The sequence below is a fragment of the Lucilia cuprina genome, chromosome 6, assembly GCF_022045245.1.
Source record: "Lucilia cuprina isolate Lc7/37 chromosome 6, ASM2204524v1, whole genome shotgun sequence".
Classification (NCBI taxonomy): Eukaryota; Metazoa; Arthropoda; class Insecta; order Diptera; family Calliphoridae; genus Lucilia; species Lucilia cuprina.
The window spans coordinates 33,543,561-33,557,576 of NC_060954.1; the positions used below are offsets into that span (position 1 = coordinate 33,543,561).

Below are 14,016 nucleotides of genomic sequence, written 5' to 3' on the forward strand. Positions count from 1 at the left end.
TTCCTTCCTTCCTCCATTTTCTCCAAAGTGTCCAATTTTCAAGCTGGAATAAAATAAGACAAAAATTATATGAGAAAAACGTAATTTTTTATTGCATCCCATTACGAAAAATGTACATACATGAAGTTGCAAATAAAAGGATAGTTTGAAAAATTTTGAAAAAAAGGTCTTCCTCTAAAATATTTTTAAGTCCCAAAAAACATATAAATATTGTAATTATACAAAGCTTCATAAGATTCGTTAGATAATTTATAAATAATTTTGGTGATATCCGTATTCAACAAACAACTCAAATTAAATGAAAATTTTATGTTGGAAAGCAAATGAATTTTTGTATTATTTAATTATTTTTGAAAAAGGTTAGAAATAAGATTGAAAAGGATAGGAAATGGATTCAAGTATAAGTCAATTAAAAACTAATTTTCATATTCAGTTCAGCTACCGATTTGTTTAATTAAATAACGTTCTTAAATGTTAAACATTTAAGGTTAAAGTTGAGTTAAATAAAGTTTAAATTAGTATCCGATTTTTCATTTAGTGTACTTAATCTCCAAAGTAAAATTTTATTTCCAAAAAATTATATCATGTTTTAGGGTATTATCTAGTCGTTTTTGAACGACTTTACTCTCGTACAAGCTTTTAATTTGAAATATTATTGCAATAAACAAGTAGTTCAAGGTTTGAAATTTATCAAACTACCTACGTGATTACTACTTACTACATATTGGTTTAACGTACAAGAATGAATTTATGTTGGCAGATTCGTTTGAAAGCTGTACTTGTATGTTTGGAGTATTTAAGAAATGAAAAGAGCAACAACAACAACTTTATAAAATAACAATAACAACAAACAAAAAACTAGCAAGAAAAACACCACCAACAAACAACAACAACAACTGCAGCAGCAACAATGGGGCATACAATGAAAACCAGTGTAAATGGACATACAATCATGTTTTGCCACATGCTGCAATATTCCATTCGTATGTTGTTTGTTAGTTCTTGTTTGTTGTCGTTGCCGTTGCATGGCTGTTGCTGATGTTGAAGGTAGGCTGTCATGCGGCATGATACACCGATATCATATATATTTTGTTTGTTGTTACTTTAGGTGAGCGCACCGCGCGTAAAGTGCTCCACAAAAAAAAAATATGTCCAGACTTAAGGCCACAACAAAATGATTGTGAGCATGACAAAAACAGTGCAAAATTGATACTCAACGCGAATAGATTGAGTTGGCTCCTGCAACGCGCGCAAACGCATTTAACAAAATCCCAAAATATATACAAACTTAAACGAGTGCAACGCATCCAAATTACAAACAAAAACAACAATCAATAAATAATGAGAACAAGATCACATGCATGCATGTGATCTACCTTCCACTCACTTAAATTAATCTTGAAAATAAAAATCATCGTTTAAACAATACGTTCGATTTATGAATTGGTAGAATCAATATATTGAAAATGCCCTTAGATTTGGCATTTCACTAATACACAAACATACATTTACAAATGGATGAAATGGAAGAAACGTCCGTTTTAAAACAGCAGTGAAAAGTGCTGAAGTGTTCAGTGAAGCAAACAATCTGGCCAAGCCCCAGCCAGCCCATAGATGTAGCAGTCATTGCATCTGAATGTTCAGTGTCTTATCGTTTAATAAACGAATTAAAACCAAAACAAAGTTAAGAAAATTAAAAATTAAGATAAAAAATAAATTCACATTAAATTAAAGTCCTCTGTTGCAAAAGTGCGAGAGTATCAATGCCAATACATCGTATGTCTGTCTTCCCATTCGTAGTAGAATGTTTATCATCAATATAGATGGAGAGTCAAAAGTGAATTGTGTTTAATTTTTGTTGTGAAATGTGTTGTTGCCCCTAAAGGGCTCATAAATTACTTAAAACCCTAAAAAGAGAAATATAAACCAAAACAAAACATCTAAATGCGATACATTTATTACGATACGAAACGATGCGAGCGTATCTCAGGTTCAAGTAAGTAGTCGCCAACAATCACACAGTTGCTATTTCGTATACCACAACAACAACAACAGTAAAACCCACTTTCGCGTTGCATAAGGCGATGATGACGACTACGGCTAATCTGAGTTATTCAATCCAACCATATGTATGCAGCTTTAAAACAAACGGTAGGCAGAGTAGAATTCTAAATATTTTTTATTTTAAGTTTTTACCTTTTGTTAAGATGTGAGAATATCGAAAAATAATTACAAATGCGTATTGTTACAAAAGTATACAATATACCGGACGTGTAAAACGCTGGTAACTTGTGTACCGCCTTCGCCACTTCATTTTAATCATGCCGCAAGTGTGCAAAATATTGCGGCGCTAAAGAATCGGTACATTGCTGAAGGGAAGTAATTTTAACTATAATATAGAGATGCCATCTAACAAAAATCGATTTTGTTATTATTCTATCAAAATTTCTTAAAAAATGTCGCCAAGGCAGGTGTTTACGTAAAGCACTTCAACTTCTTGTACTTCGAACATTTCAGGATATAATTTTCTTTCTGGTTCCGTCCTTATGTCTGTCGTAATTTTCAAGATATCTCGATGAAACTTGGGATAGTCTTCTTTTTCGCCCAAGAATGAACGCTATTGAAAATTGTTGAAATTGGTTCATTATTTCACCTAGCCCTCATGCAACCGTCCTCCCCGAATAGGGCTTTTGGGATCAAAATTAAGTTTAATGTTCTAATGTTCAGCCAAACTTGGTTTATAGAACTTTAAACGATGCTACATACCGATTTTTGTAGCCCCCATACAAACTCCCCTTCAGAAAATGACTTGAAATTCAAAATCATTAGCATTTTAAGTAGGGATGCCAAACGGGAATTCCCGATTCCGGATAATCCCGGGATTTTCGTAATTTGAAAGTACCGAAAACCAGGATTTTTAAAAATGAAATCCCGGGGATTTTCGGGATTTTAAAATCCCGAAGTTTAAGTGTTTTTCCGCTAAATTTATACATTATATAAAATATTAAATAAGAGAATTTTAATAGTTATTGATTAAAAATAAGCAGGATCATAAAATTTTAAACATTTCGGTACTCGGGTCAAACCCACTAAAGTGGTGAAAGGTATAAAAAGGGCAATAAATAGGCATTGATACTATCAAGTAAGGGTATATCAGAATCCATATTGCCAGTCAACCTGTTAATAAGATGGCGAGATGATAATTCTCTTATTTGGGTAAGAGGACACGATATATTACCGGAAATATATTGCTGATAGCTTGGCAAATGCTCGAATCCCGGTATTTTTAAAAATCAGTCCTGATTGGCATCCCTAATTTTAAGTTATTATTTTGTCACGGTGATGTCATTGGAGGTAAGAACTTCTACGCTTGCTTACAAATAGGGAGTTTAAGAAGTACTTACCACGCTCGCTTACAAATAGGGACTTATAGAAGTCATTACAAATATGTACTTTAAGAAATTATTATAAATAGGGACTTCAAGAAGTCATTATCAATAGGTTTTATTATATGAAATCAAGTTTTGATTTTAAATGTAAAAGTGTGGAAACAAAAGTATTTACTGTTTCAGATTAAATGAATGCACGAATCCCGAATTAACACATGTTTGGAAAAAAGTAATTCTTTTATAAAAGTATTGTATATCTTTTTTTTACAAAGAAAACGTAATTGATATCACAAAGCATGTTACATGTTCAATATTTATCGCGAAATCGTTATAAATATTTCTACTAATTTCGGATTTCAGAAAATTGTTTTAACATATGGAACATGATCCATCAATATTGCATGCTACACGTTCAATACATATCACAATACAGCAAATATCATGATAAATATTGAAGGTGTGACACTGCCCTTATAGTTACATTATTTTATTAGTATACCTATGCCAGATGTATGGGAGTAAGGTAAAATTGGCGAGGCCTTAATGATCTTTTAATAGACAAACGGACAAGGCTAAACTGAATGACAAAATTAATGATTGTAGGTATAAATGCAAAAATTCTCTAAAACTTAATATTTCTAAAAATAATAAATAGAAACATATTTTTATACCCTTCGCCTTCGTGAGAAGGGTAAATATAAGTTTGTCATTCCGTTTGTAATTTCTATAATTAAATTTTCCGACCCTATAAAGTGTATATATTCTGGATCCTTATAGATAGCGGAGTCGATTAAGCCATGTCCGTCTGTCTGTCTGTTGAAATCAGTTTTTAGAGGTCCCCAGATATCGGCGAGATCCGAATCTTCAATAATTTAGTTAGACATGCTTTCGAGAAGATCGCTATTTAAAATCAGCAAAATCGATCTATAAATAACGGAGATATGAGCAAAAATCCGAGACAAACTATGAAAATTTCATCAAAAAAGCCACTTTTTTCATGTTTTGTTAAAAAAGCAACAACAACATTGTGAATTGGATAAAGATGTACATGTACGTGTGGAAATGTATTTGGTTTTATTCAGCTGTGTTTTTTTGTGTGTTTGGATGCTGTTCTGTTCTCACGAAGGTGAAGGGTATAACAAGAACAAGGACATAAAGCAGTAATATGTTGATAATACAGCTCATATTTGTTTGAGGGTGGTAATACAGTTTAACGGTGGTATTACAGTACAACGGTTAATATTTCTTTCTGCTACAGTTTTTATTTGTTTGTGTGTATGTTATGTGTGACATGTGTGACATAAATAAAAACAGTTTTTTAAAACATACTTGGTGAATGGTATATAAGATACGGCACAACCGAATATAGAAATATTACTTGTTTAATTATCTTTCTGTTAGTAAGCTTCAAAAATTATTATTTAATTTTTCACAATTTTAATGACAAGAGGACTCCAGATGCAAATACAATTCTATCTTCAAACATTTTAACTTGTTCCCATTACGCGAATACTTAGTATGAAACTTTTAAAGAATTCTTTTGCTTACTAAGAAAACTTACCCCAACATATTAAAATTATATTTATAGATTTTTTTTGAATCAACAGTCGAACATAGCGAAAAATATTTGAAATCAATCATTCAAAATTATTTTATTATGAATTAATGTAGAATTTCGTAAATCACTCGAAAATAAAGTACTGCTATAACACGTTATATGTAAGTCATTACTAAAGTACTTTTAAGTTATGAAGACGGTAAATAGTAGTCATTGAAAAGTAAGTGGTTATGAAAGTACAACCCATTACCGAGTTTTTGCTGGGTAGGTTCTATATGTGGTCGTAAGTATTTTACGGACATGTTCGGTTTCTCTTTCATTTCTCTACTGAAATTCTCTTAACAATTTTAAGTGAAGTTCTTCGAGGGATTCACTGCACTGTTTCAATTTTTTGCCGGTAGGTTAAGATTTCCTAGAAAGCATATAGTTTATACTAATAGTGAAACGAAGCGAATTACATTCATTTATAGATGGTGAACTTAAAGACTGCGATCTTGTTATGTTTTTAAAAAAGAAGTCTAAAGTTTTAACTTAGGACACTAAAGTTTTACCAATTTTTTTTAACACAAATTATTAAAGATCCGACAAATTTTGTTGAAACGTAGAATCACGTAACTCTAAAAGGAGAATCTCTTGTTAAAATTTACTTAAAAAATGTAATAGTTTTATTCCACTGTTCATCCCATTCTGAAAATAAAAAAGTATTTACAATGATTTTATTAAGAATGATAAATTAACTTAATGATGGATGAATACAGTTTCGTAGAAACAGAAGAAAATAATTCCTTTCTCGAAAATATCCGCTTCATCAACAAAATAAATTGAAAAGATTGTTTTTAATCAACAGTGTTAATTAAGGTATGAAAAAAGAAATCCTTAAAATTTAGTTTTTATTAAAGTAAAAAGACGAAGACTTTATTATTTCTGCTAAAGGGGCAATAATCAAACGAAAAATTTTATGGACAAATTGGCCTAATGGCTTTACGATCGGTAATTGTTTACCTAAATCATCAAAAACAAAGGGCATATTTAACTTGAGCAGGGTTGCATTCTGTAGCATAAATACATATTTCAATGAAAGATATGAAGTCATTTCATTTTGCGGCATATTCATGAGAGAGAATTTTTTATATGGAGCAAGATATATTAATTATAAGGTAGTGTTATCAGAACAGCTGATTGTTTTTTGTGACTATGTTCATTTTTCACCAAGGTGTATAATTAATGTCAAACTTTGTTTAAATTTTGTAAATGTCAAACTTTGTTTTCATTTTGTTAATGTCAAACTGATTTCATTGCGTATATGTACAACTTGTGACTGAAGTGAAATTGTGTGATTAGGGCATATTTTTGTGTATTTTAAGCTTTAAATGTTTAAGCATCACAAAAAAATATATATAAACAGATTCAAATTTATAAACATTTTATGTTTAATAGAAATTCTCTCAGATTTATTTGTCAGCCGTTTTTTAAAATTTTCCCTGATAGCCAATTCGAATTCGTTTGGTATTCTGAATTCGCCTATGATACTACCTTATAAAATTATATATAATTATATATACCTTGATATGGAGTTTGACAGCTTCGGGCTAAATTTCAGCTGTTGAAATGATTTTACTTTATCAGTTTCGCCATGGAGTTATACATTTAATTAAATTATAACAATTGATTGCAATTTGGCAACCCTTCAAGTGGAAATTACTCAACAAATTAAAAGAAAAAAACATAAAACAATTCGTTGCACTCGCTTTAATGTTCATGTAGAGTCTTATGAATTTTAGGATTTCACAATAATTCTCAACAATGGTAATGTTGTAAAATTGCCCGGTGATGATCAAACTACAATTTCTTATAAATATCTATTTGTCCAAAGACATTTTTCAGTGTGGTAGAATACAAATACAATATGAACGAATGTATTGTGAACATGCCACTTTGTTATTGTGGCCATGTGGCAATTAAAGCGTGAAAATCACAGTTTAAATTGTCATAAATTTATGGTATTTTAAGTCTTCTTCATTCTCAGTTTGTGGCAACTGAAACTTTTAAGTTACCAGAGGCCGCCTTTCGTCAATACAATGTAAACTAAATAGATTATTTTAGCCTTTGTTTAAGCCCCCCTTTTGGAAGTGTCAATTTCATGTTGCAGACTCATAGTTGGTGGCATTTATATTAACTTTTGAGCAAATTATTTCAAGGTAAGTTTACTTTTCATACTATATGTATTTTTTCTGATTTTAATGTTTTTAAATTAAATACGAAAATGGTTTGTTATATAATTAAAATGTGATGGATATCCTTATGCCCTTATGCTGCATAGAACTACGTTTTTATATATCTTAAATAAGACTTTTAACTTTCTCAAATCTGCTATCGAACCTTGTATTTGATAGTATACAAATACAATAAGAATTATTTTTACAATAAGTTTGGCATTAACTATTAAATTATGCACTTTCTGAACTAAGTATAAATAATGTTTTCCTCTTCCCGCAGTTTTTCATTTTCCAAGAAAACGGGTTTTGTAATAAAATTTATCTAGATTACGGGAATTTAAAATTAAATAATTAATAAAATAAAATTTGGTATCATTTTTAAGATATTTTTAAATATGGGCATTTCCACCGAAAAGTTCACCGTGGCTCAAAAACTAAAAGTCATCAAAAATAAAATTTCAACTTCTATTATTATAGAAAAAGATTCAAATTTTATTATATTAAAGACCCCAAAGCTTTTCTTAACCACTATGATGAGAAATTGGAATTAAAAGTTACAGTAATATTTCAGGCATATTTTTCCATCTTTAGTAGCATTTCCTTTTGATAGTTTTTATTATTTTAAAGGCTAATATTTAAATGGACTTTTATCGGAAAACATTTGTTGAATTAATAGTTATCTTAAAACATACAAATATAAAAAGATAAATGTCACGTTCGTCACGTTGAAACAGGATTTAACCCGATAACTTTTCAGTTGGTATTCAGAAGTATTCAAAACTTTGAATCTAAATCAAGTTTAGTATATAAAACTCAATTTAAAAGAAAAAAAAATAATAATTCTAAGCGGGGTTATTTTTTATAGAATTTCAAAGTCTGTCACGTCACATTATATAAATTTTCTAAAGTGCAACCTTCGAATTGTGAAATATTGTTATTTAAAAAGATGTGATATTTATGCAATTTATTCGATTAGGTGATAGTTATAATTTTTTTTGTTGATAAGTGGAAGAAAAAGCACAGAAATTCAACAAATGATATTTTTAAGTAATGTATGGAAAAAAGTGATTTTAGGATATCGGCTTTATATGAGCGTTATGACCAATCATTGTATTATCATCAGAAGGGTCAGTAGTTGTACATTTGGAAGTTTTTGTGTGTTTGTATTATCAGGATGGCGAAATTTTAGTTATAGATCCAAGTTATGGGTATGTCAAATGTGGGCTTTGTATGGAAGCTATGCCTAATCATTGACGAATTTAAAAAAAAAATTAGGATGAACAATTTTTGTGTATGTTAAAATTATTTGTGTTGAATTTTATAGTGATATAAGCATTTTTAAAAGTTTTATGTTAATTAATGTTAATTAACATAAAACTTTGAACAATTTTTGTGTATGTTAAAATTATTTGTGTTGAATTTTATAGTGATATAAGCATTTTTAAAAGTTTTATGTTAATTAATGTTAATTCTTAAATTATTCTTATACGGGAGCTATTTTTAACTAAAATGTTATTAAATAGTCGAAATATTTCTCCGATTCTAAAAACTTTCTACAATGTCCGTCCAAAATAAATCTATGGACTAATTAATTTGCAATAATATTGCAAATTTCATCAAAAACAAAACAAAAAAATCTGAAAACTATTTTTTAGTTCTAAAAGCTGAAAAATAATCAATAAATATTCCAAATTACAATAAAAAAGGGTTTAACCAAATAGCCAGGTGAAACTCGCAGATTTTTACATTTTTGTCGAAAAAGAAATAAGCAACTTCTATTTCTGTCAAATCGCGTCACGCACTTAAACTACTTATATCTTAGGGCAATTAAGATCTTTCAATTTCTTCTTCCGGCCAGTTATAGAGCTATTGAGGTCCTATATAAAAATACAAGAATTTTTAAAAAATATATATGAACATATATATTTTTCATCTCTTTAAAACGTACGACCGTCACGTTCATCACGAAGGAAATGCTCATATGTCGTCGGATAGACATAACTAAATTGGCTCAAAAAGTGAATCTAAGCCGATTGATAAAAGTAATTATTTAATGTTGGTATTTTTGGGAGTTATAAACATCAGTAGCTCCTCACCCACTATAGTGGTGTAGGATATAAAACAACGATCGCAAATAATATGACAAGGCTGAAAAGTATAATACATTATACTTTAAGTATTAGTATAATACATATACAGTCTAGTAATGACTGTAGATATGTTAAAGTCATTAAAAAGTTTGTTGTAAAGTACGAGTCATTACAATATTTTTGCTGAGTAATTGACGTTAAAATACAACATAATTTCACTATTAGAAGTCGATACGAGCGAATGCTCGGAGGCTCCAAAAAAAGTAAGTACTAACACTTTGCGGCAATATTACTTTTTAAATAAAGATTTCTCTGTGAAAAATTTCGGAGGGGGAACTCCAGCGCCATTTTTAGTGAATCGGTGTAATAATTATACATATGTTTAGATCTATGACTTTTTTATAGATATATGATATAGCTTTTTATTTCAAAACAGAATGAAAATTTGTCTTTGATATCAATTTGACCAAAAATCGAGCAATAATGAATTCGGTTTATATCACCGGTAAAGATTAATTTCATTACTTTTGGATAAATTTTGCTGCAAAGCAACGTTTTAAAACTGTTATTTAAATAGCTCTCAATAATATTGTAAATCATAGTGTAATTACTCCAATTTATGGTCTTCAACCTGATTACGCTGTAAGGTTCAGTAACTACACATGAATATATATCATTTGGAGATATATTTTCTCCAAAATGACATATAGTTTCTAAAAATTAAAAGTGATTTTGGCATTGTCCATCGAAGTAGCCCTGTGCATCAGATAAAGTTCATTTTATATAATTTCCAAACTATTACTAATAATAGTATACCAATAAAAAAAAACATTTACATTCAAAATGGGTTAACAAATTCAGGTTGTTTCCCATAAAAGTGCATAAATATATGTACACAAATTGTGGCAAGAGGGGTAGATACGAATGACTATTCTTTTTGTTTTCTTAATTTTCTTATCTCTGATCAAGTGCCAACACTTTACAACAACTGTCGATTTTTCTGTTGTTGTTCCGCCAATCCAAACAGTTAAATTACATGCAAATCCAATTAAGTTGTTAACTTAACTTTTTCGTTCGTTCGTTCAATCGTTTGTTCTTTCTTTATTTCTTATTTTATTCCGTTTGTGCTGCTGTTGCGGATTTTCAAATTTAAATGTGCCGAATGGAAATGTTATGCATTGATTTCAAACAAAATCGTGTTATATGTATAGTGACTGATATAATTGGACGTACATTCTTACATTTAGGGTTAATGTATTTCCCTATAACCTTTGTGTGTTTTTAAGAGTTTAGCCTAGATAGGACAAACTACATATGTATATAAAAATGTATCATACGTTTATCATTTTAAGCAACTGTTTTGTAGTTTTCAGCTTGATTTTACGTTGCAGTGGGATTGTTCTTGTAAATTTATTGAAATGAATTTGGGTTTTCTTTGATTGTGAAATGAAAAAAAATATCAATACAATGACTTCATTGTTCGTTTTCGTCTGTCCTCGCATTTATCATTCTGTCGAAAAGGGTCAATAAGGTAGTGGACCAGATGTAATGCGTTTTAAATGTTTAATCATTAAGCCTGGATTATTGTCATTATTCACATGCAGCACACAACTTTGTCTACAAAAGTTCCAACTAACTAACTAACTGCCTTCAGAAATAAATATTTATAATGACTAAAATAGTTGATGGATTGATTATACTCGCACAACCTGTGATTATTTTATTCTGGCCATGAAAATATCCACTCAAAACTTATAGAATTTAGAGTTGAAAAAATTCAAACAATTTCAACAAGCAAATAATCTTTTAAAAGATTCTGCGTATCTTCGTAATTTAGACAAAAAGTTGCAGTGCAATACAAAGGAAACATAAATATTTGACGATTAACTAATGTCCCCTTTATAATGAGCGGTCCCTATTAGCCCTAATTGCAGCAGTGTTTAGTACGTAGTAGTATGTATGTATGTTTTGTAGATATTCTTACATTATTACAAACATATAAACTGTTAACATTAGGGCAGTTTTCAATTTTATTTTTTCAAAACTTTACGAAACCCTAAAAGATATATTTTCTATAAAAATAAAAGATCTATTTTCTATAAAAACTCCTATGTATTTCTAATGTTAGAATGAAGATTTCATTATTTTTAAGTTATATACGTATGTAGTTTTTACGTTTGCACTTTTTATTCTAGGTTTTTGATCTTCTGATAATATTTTCTGGTTTAGATCTTCCCAAAGTTATCTTTTGGTCGAGTATATTCTAACAGTGAATCTAATAGAAATTTGATTTTTTTGACAATGTTCTACCAACGTCCTATAATTATTGAAAACTATAATTATTGAAAGAACACCATCTATTTTTATAAACTGATTCTCATAAAATTTGGTTACATAATGCTTAACAATGACGTATAATAAATGTGACTTTTTCGGCTCAATAAGCTATATTTTGTAAAAGATTTTAATTAAAGTTTATAAAAAATATTTGTGACTATAAAAAAATAAGGTGACAAAATGCTCGGAGCAAACAATCTTTTGGCTCGGGGGATTTAGATATTACGCTCATGTATTTATCATGTGACAACGAATTATCTGAATTATTTTAGGATTTGAAAGGAGACTTTACTGTTCTTTCGTTTTTTGGTATAATAACATACTCGTGAAAATTTCCCAGCCAAAATCCTATTTTGCACTGATTTTCCTGTCATCTGGAAGAATAGTATATGTAGCCCATTTTCTCTTTTGGATGTTGCCCAAGTCAATATTTTTAAATTTTCAATACCAAATGGGTAAAAACTAAATGTGTATGGAACACATTACTATTTCAATTATTATTTTAACACGGTAATGTCATTGGAGGCAGGTACATACAACAATCGCTTACAAGTAATTAAAATAATTAGTCAAATTATTATATAATTAGTTTGAAAAATTGAATTTTAAAGTACTTATGTAATTTATTAATAATAAGACGTTCTATGTAGGTATGCAGGATGATATGTAGTATTCATTGAAATGTATGTTAATAGGTAAGTGGTTACAATCATCAAGTCATTACAATTCTTTTGCTGGGTTCTACCCTTTACACATTCTTCTCTTAGAGTCCAAAACTACGCTAAAGTATTGAAAATCACCAAAATGTTGACTTTATGAATCATTTGAAGTTAATTTTGTATTTATCTCCACCCTAATAAACATTCGCACACTAACTGGCAATATGATGTCTTTTTGACTTGATTTGTGTTTTACCTTAATTTCTTGCCAGTAGACAATGAACATACACTTGGTTTGTTATTTTATAATCATTTTGATTGAATTCAAATCAAACATTTAGCTGCTGATGTTCAGTTCCGATGGTGCTCCTGCTTCTTTGATTGTAACAAAAAAAAACTTTTCCAGAACTTTCAATTCTCCATAAAAATAAATACAACATTAGTAAATAGTTTTTGCAAATGTTTCTTCAGGTGGTCACAATCTGTTAAAAATGTGGCGATTTACTGATTCCATGTAGAATAGCTTTGGGTCTTGTGAAAACGTTTATGAGCTTGACCATTTAAAAAACGTATTTTTAAAATTTGTATTAAGTATACATACGTACATACTATGTATATATTTTTAAGAAAAGCTATTTAAAATTGTAGGATAAAATTTATATAAAATGAAGTTTTGGGTGTAAAATGTGATACACTTTCTAAAAAGGGTCTAGTTTGTGATGTTTTAGTAATTTATCGTTATTCGATGTTGAAAATTAAATTTGCAAAATGATAATAAAACTTTGTTTTATAAACCTTTAATTATATAAAATCTGATGAAACTAGTTCGAAAAATTGACAAGAGATTTTCACCATCTTTCTTTCTAATTCTTCAATTTGGAATTCCCTGGCTTAAGATCAACACATCAGTGGCAGTAAAAAATTTAACGTTAAAAAAACTGCATGTTGAAGAATGTCAAAGTCATTTCAACAGGTTTTTAATGTTCATTTAACATAGAGACTTAAGGCATGGCCAACACACATGTGTGATGACAATTCGGATGAAAAAAGAACCAGATGAAAAAAACTTTCTTGTGCTGGAAAACGCAAAAAATAACTTTTTATTGTATTTCGTACTCTTAATGGAATAAGAATATAATAATAATGGGAATATGAAAACGACATACGAAAAAAATGCAGACATTTGAGTTGGATAAATGGTGTTTAGAAATGAAGAACAAGAAGAAACTTCAAGAAGACAATCAAATGAAAAAGGTGGTAGAAGATCGGAATATGTAGACATTGTGGACATGGGACTAACGACCTCCATGTATATAACAACATGTCTTCAGAAATTGAAAACAAGAACAAAGGAAAATAAGTTAAGTATATAAATAATATTGTGTGTCAAAATCGACAGTATGATACTCTACAATACGATTTTGGGTCAGCAGCATTTTATATCATTATTTTAACACGTTGATGACAAATGAGCCAAGTACTTTCTACGCTCACTTACAAATAGGGTGTTAGGTAAGTACTACGATAGCCTGAAAATAGGGAGTTAAGCAATCAAATTTGCAAAAAAAACTGTCGACGATATAACGCAAACTGAAAAGTAAATATTTTTATAATATATTATTTGTTAGTTATTACCAGACTCATTCCAAGTAATTCAGATGGTATGTAATTGTCTTTTAAGAGTTGTTTAGTAATTACAAGTCATTTACATGATTTTGATAATCTTTGAACTAAAATTGAGCAATTAGGGCAATATCAGGTGTTGGA

At 29.4% G+C, this 14,016-nt stretch overlaps 1 protein-coding gene across 1 annotated transcript in view; it reads left to right on the forward strand.

The window, feature by feature from the left end:
* Positions 1 to 1,089: 1,089 nt before the first annotated feature.
* Positions 1,090 to 14,016, forward strand: part of LOC111675396 (protein espinas) — a 97,632-nt gene continuing 84,705 nt past the window's right edge. The window contains exon 1 of the mRNA XM_046953797.1: positions 1,090 to 2,151. The gene's annotated coding sequence lies outside the window, so the exon portion shown is untranslated. The remainder of the gene's footprint in view (positions 2,152 to 14,016) is intronic.